Here is a 6000-nt window from a genome sequence, read left to right on the forward strand (position 1 = left end):
GCCTCGTTTGCGGGACACGTGGACGAAGCACTTATGACAATAATGCTAAAATAATATTAATCATTATTTAATACCATCATTAGTGTCTTTGGTTGTTTTTATAATAAGTTTACAAAGTTTACAATTTGAGCACGGTCCCTTTAGGATGTACCAGAAGTTCTTTAAAAGCAAGGCGACAGATAAACTGAACCTCTGAACAAAGTGTCTCTTTCTACAATTCTTCATTTATTTACTTTTATAGAGTTCCTGGTTTTTATTTTTAAATTTCTGATAAGAGTCCTAGCCCTTTAAAATTCAAATTTTTTTAAACATTATCATCATCAATATACGTAATAAATCCACATTATTTATCAATTATGAAAAAATACTGTTCGTCTTATCTTAGTCTTAGATTTTATGTTAAGTATGATATGATATACACAATCAAGTTTAAACAAATGTATGTAATTGTGCTGGGCGGAGAGTATTTAGTTTACGATAAAATTTGTATTTTTTTTTTTTTAAGGATAGATAGGGCCGTTTTATCAATTATAATCTTAACAAAGAACATTGGATTTTTACAAAGAAAAAAATATCATTGGATCTCTTTTATTCCGTCCAATTTTCTTGGCCAACTTTATTCCGTCCAATTAGTTTACCATGATTTTGTTTTTTCAATTTCTGCTCACAGCTTTGAACATGATTAGAGATAGAATATTCCCATACGAATAATGTCCTCATTTCTGTAAAAACATATATCGTTTTTCTTTGTATCCCTCGTTCTAGTTACCATTACCAATATATTCTAGATTAATAAATATAATGGGTAAAATAAAAAAAAAATTCATGTACAAATTAGTTATATTTTGAACCGAAATTAGTTAAGAAAAAATGTTTGTATTTTAGATCAAGGGTGTAGTATTACAAACTCAATTGAATTTACTGATATCTTTGATATGATAATGAAGAAAATTGAAGTCATGCAGAAATAGAATGATCAAACAAAACATTTTTTTTTTGGGGGGGGCTACTCCCTCTTTTCCTATTTGCCCTATTATTAAATTTTTATCATAAATTTTTTTATTTGACTTTTAATGAATGTTAGGGAGGAAAAATATATTATTAAAGTATATATATTTAATAGTGGTAAGGTTAAAAAATTATTAAATTTTTAAACAAAATTAATGAGTTTTAAAATTCTCCTCAATTTCAATAAAATATGTTAGAAGTATCTTATAAATAGAATTAAATATGTAATTAATTAATCAATAATTAGTGCAAGGTCATTTAGTGCTTATTTGTGTATTAAACTTATTAAAATTTTTCATTTTTTGGGTGTGTTTGGATTTTCATTGACAAAAATTAATTAACAAAATGTGATGATATTTGAAAAATATTTTCTGAAATTGATGTTAATAGTTGAAGATATTTAAATAATTTTTCAGAATCAATTATAAAGATGGGGGAAATGAAAAATGCTCAAATCCTGATAACTGATTTTCAAATAGAGAAAAAAAAATAGTTTCTTCAAAATGGAATGTCACAAACTGAATTAAATTTTATAAAATTAAAGATATTTGGATAAATTTTTATAGAACTATAATTTTAATCCTGAAATTGATTTCAAATGAGTGTACAAACAAAACAACGTTGCCATTCACGAAAGTAATTGACTTGGCATACTAAAATAAAGATGCAAAAAGAAACTGAGATTTAAATGACATTTTTTTTTTGCGACGAGTGTTTAAAATTAATATGAGAAAGTAATATGAATTAAATAAAAAAATAATGAGATTTTAGCACTGCTTTAATTATGTACATATCTCTCTATTAGAGGCCATTCTCCATTGGGGCACTAATGCAATGTTTAGTAGATAAAAAAATGTTTTCTAAAAAAGAAATTAAAATTGTATTTAAAAAGAAAAGTAAATAAATGTATCTTCTATTTCTTCTTTTTAAAAATACTTGTTGACCCAATAAACATCCCATACATGTATGCAATTTCCCTATCGAATAGTAATTTGCAACGTTATGAATTAGCTCTTCTTTTTGCAAATATGTGAGCGTGCTAAAATAATTAAAAAAAAACACTTCAACTCATAGCATCAAAATTTTAGTGAATACCAAGTAATTTCCTGACCAAAATTAAGTGAGATAAAGGTTAACAAATAAACAAGTGACTCATTAATTTTGTTTTTTTTTTTGGTGGGATTAGGAGAATCCATTGTCAATAGGAGAAACTAATCCCCTAAGGATAATCTTTTAAATTTTACAGCCTTAGGGTCTATTTCTGCACTTGAAATATTTACCAAAAAAACTTAATGTTCTGAATTTTTTGTTGTAGTAATTTAGCTCTTAAAATAATTAAAACATAACAATTGTTTCCTTAACAATACAGTTAAATTTGTACATTTACCCTTAAATAAATGAGGGGATAATAATAAGGTCTCAAATAAAAAATTTAATCCCAATTAATTCCGAGCACACTTCTTTATGAATTATAAGTGGAAAAAAATAACAATTACATCCAAAAAAACAAAACAAGCTTACTAGGAGCTCTTTTTTATTCATCCACTACCTCAATACAAGTAAAGTCCCAAACATTTTTAAATCAATTTGGTCAAATTTGGAATGATTTGAAAGTCTTCATCTTTCTCTTTCAAATTCCAATGCCATTTTACTGTCTCCCTCCCTCCCATTGTATTTCATTTTAGCCACATCAATTTTGGATCTAGTTACATTACACATCTTAAGCACCATGAATGAGATTTGGATTGTCCGAATTTAAAATTTTTATTTTTATTTTTATTTTTATGTCATATTTATTAAATTAAAAATTAAAAAAAGTATAATTTTTAATAAATCTATTTAATCATCATTTATCATCAATTTGGACAGTTAGTATTTAATATAGATTTTTAAAATTTAATATTATTTTTTATAATTTTTATAAATTAATTGTTTAGATTTACTGTAAGTAGTTCATATTTACAATTTTTAACTTAATTTTTTTAAGAAAATATTTTTTGAAAATTTTCTATTATAAAATTATCTTTATTTTTAATATTGTATTGATATAAAAAACTTATAAAAATATAAAAATAATATTAAATTTAGATTATATATAGTACATTTGAATAGTCTATTTATAAAATTATAAACGACTTTAATATTAAATTGGATTGTCTACATTAAATTTGTACTATCCAAATTAGTGACAACCAAATTTATTAAAAAATTGTATTTTTTTATAAATTGTTATTCTAATAAATATAAAAATAAAATTTTTAAATTTGAACCATTCAAATTAAATCTAGATAGTCTAGATATCATCAAGCGCAGCTGGATCCATAGAGAGGGAGAATATTGGAGGGACATGGCATTGGAATTAAAAAGAGGAACATGCCCGGAGGGAGAGGTGAAGAGAGAGAAGTGTATTAAAAGGAGTTTCAAGTCATTCTATTCAGATCATATATTGCTTTAAAAATATTTGGGACTTTAATGTCAGTTTTGAATATTTTGATACTTAATTTGAATTAAATTGGTTCTTTAGAATTTAAATGTCATTCTCCCTAAATAAATCAACATATGGAAGCCCAAGGAAGAGAGCTCAAAGAGGGGTTTGAACTTTGCCATTGAAGGTTTTTTTGTGGTAGAGAAAAAGTGATTGATTGATGAACAAATTTAATTTGATACGTTCAATCATAAAGAGATAAATGAGTTAGATTCACATGACAAGCTATGTTTTCAATAAAAATTTGAACTATTTTTCTCTCACATCATGTGTAAAAGTTAATGTTTAAGTATTTAGTATAGTGTAAAATTACTACATTTTAATTATTTCAAGAACAAAATTATTACGACAAAAAATTTAAGATATTGAATGTTCCTTGATGAATAATTCGAGAAAAAAATGGAAATTAACCCAATTTTATATTAAATGGTGAACTTGTTATAAATTTGATATTTATCATTGTGATTAATATTGGTTTAGTAATTTTCACATGATTGAATATATTTAGACATTTGATCCACACTGCGCAAACTTGCTATGGCATTGACTGAATGTTTTTACGGCAGCAAAACCATTCAAACTGTGGAACCCACATCAGCACAAATGATCTGACCAGTGATATACGAAGCAGCACGAAGGCAAAAGAGGGCAAACAATTGCTGATATCTCCTTTGGCTCTTCCGTGCGACCCATAGGCATTTGACACAATATAGCGCTTCCCACGGTTGTTGCCTTTTCCCCTCTTAATATATTCTGTGAGAAGACCAATTTTATTGCTAAATATTGATTTAATATACAGCAAAGTTCAACAAATGGTGATGGCGGATACACTTAACACGACCGTTAGCAGTTAAATGCAACAGCATGTAGGGACTTCAGTTCTGATATAATGCTCTCCAAAAGTGACTAAAATATTTGTGCTTGTGCAGAATGTTTACAAAACTTATATTGATCGTTCTCGCAAGTGTAAGAGATCACAATAATAAATTATTTAAAGTATTTTAAGTGTCGAATCTATAGAAAAGTTACACTTTTATTAATTTAAATAATTAATAATTCAAGAAAAATAGATAAAATGGATAATTTTGATAAAAATATAAAGAATAAAATTAAATAAAGAATATAATGATGATGAAAATACAATCACTTGAAGTATTGGGATTTAGGATTCACTCTATAGATTGCTAGTTTCTACTCTTTGAGTTGACTTGAATCAATTATAGTGATAACTATTCCTAAATTTTCCTAATATTCTCCCGAATAATTAGTCCCTTTTAAATTAATATTGAATTCGTTCCCATGATATCCAAGAAACTAATTAAACCATGAAACTATAGTTTAAGTCATCATAAATTTCTAGAATTATCCCTAACTTAGTTATTTATATTTATTTCTCTAGATCTAGGTTCTCTCTTTCACTTCTCAGTCCATCAAGTTTACTCATAAATTTGATTAAATGATGGCCAATCATTAAATCAATATAAAGAATAAGAGAAATAAATATAATTGAACAAAGTAAAAATATTTATAAATATAAATGCAAAGAGTTAAAACAAAGGAAATAAAAAACTAGCTCCTCAATTGGGTTACATCTTTATCCCAACTGGGTAATTTAGAAATACATAATAAAATCAAATAACACCTTTCTAAAATCCACAATCATGAAAATTGATCACAGATAAAATTAAGGTTGAGAAAAGAAATAATTATAATTTATGAAACTCCTCAATGATTTCGCTTTCAACGTTCAAAATGTTTCTACAAGCTCCAAATATCTTAGAGAGAATTTTTGAGGTACTCAGATAAGTGATTGAATGCCTTTCCTCTTAATGGAGGGAGTATTTATAGTTAAAGTAAAGACTCCTTCTTTTTTTTCTTGTTGATGTGGGACTCTAATATATATATATATATATATATTTATTTATTTTCCTTCTTTTCTTTTATTTGGTTTATTTTTTTCCTCTGCAAAATAGAAAGATAAAAAGATATGAATGGATTTGGTATTAAAATTTCTTTTTATCTTATAACCAAGTGATGAGGGAAAATAATATAAATATCAATTAAATAGATACAAAATCTTAATAAATATAATCAAATTCAAACTAAAATCTATACCTATTTAATTATAAAGTATGCACTTATCATATATCCTATGCAATTTCCCTCCTAAGACCTTGGTTTGGATGGAGGGAAAAGTGAAAGGAAAATAAGGAGATAATTTTAGTTGGGAAAACTTTTATGAATAGTAAAAAATTTTACCAATGCCCGTAAAGAGTAAATGTTTTTTTTTTTTACTTTGTTTGGAGCTCTTCCTCCTAGTATTCTTTCTTCTCTACTTTTGTTCCAGCCAAACCAAAGGTTAATGCTTACGAAAATGTAAAAAAGGGAGGTTATAGAAGTTTTTCTTAAAACTAATGGAGGTGAGTGAGAGGAGATTTTTTTATAAATTTCAGGAGAGCTGTAAAATATAAAAAACATCAAGGAGATGAAAATAATTAGGCACATAT

This window comes from Prosopis cineraria, unplaced genomic scaffold (assembly GCF_029017545.1).
Source record: "Prosopis cineraria cultivar Desert tree isolate PC_DT_omini unplaced genomic scaffold, ASM2901754v1 PC13, whole genome shotgun sequence".
NCBI lineage: Eukaryota > Viridiplantae > Streptophyta > Magnoliopsida > Fabales > Fabaceae > Prosopis > Prosopis cineraria.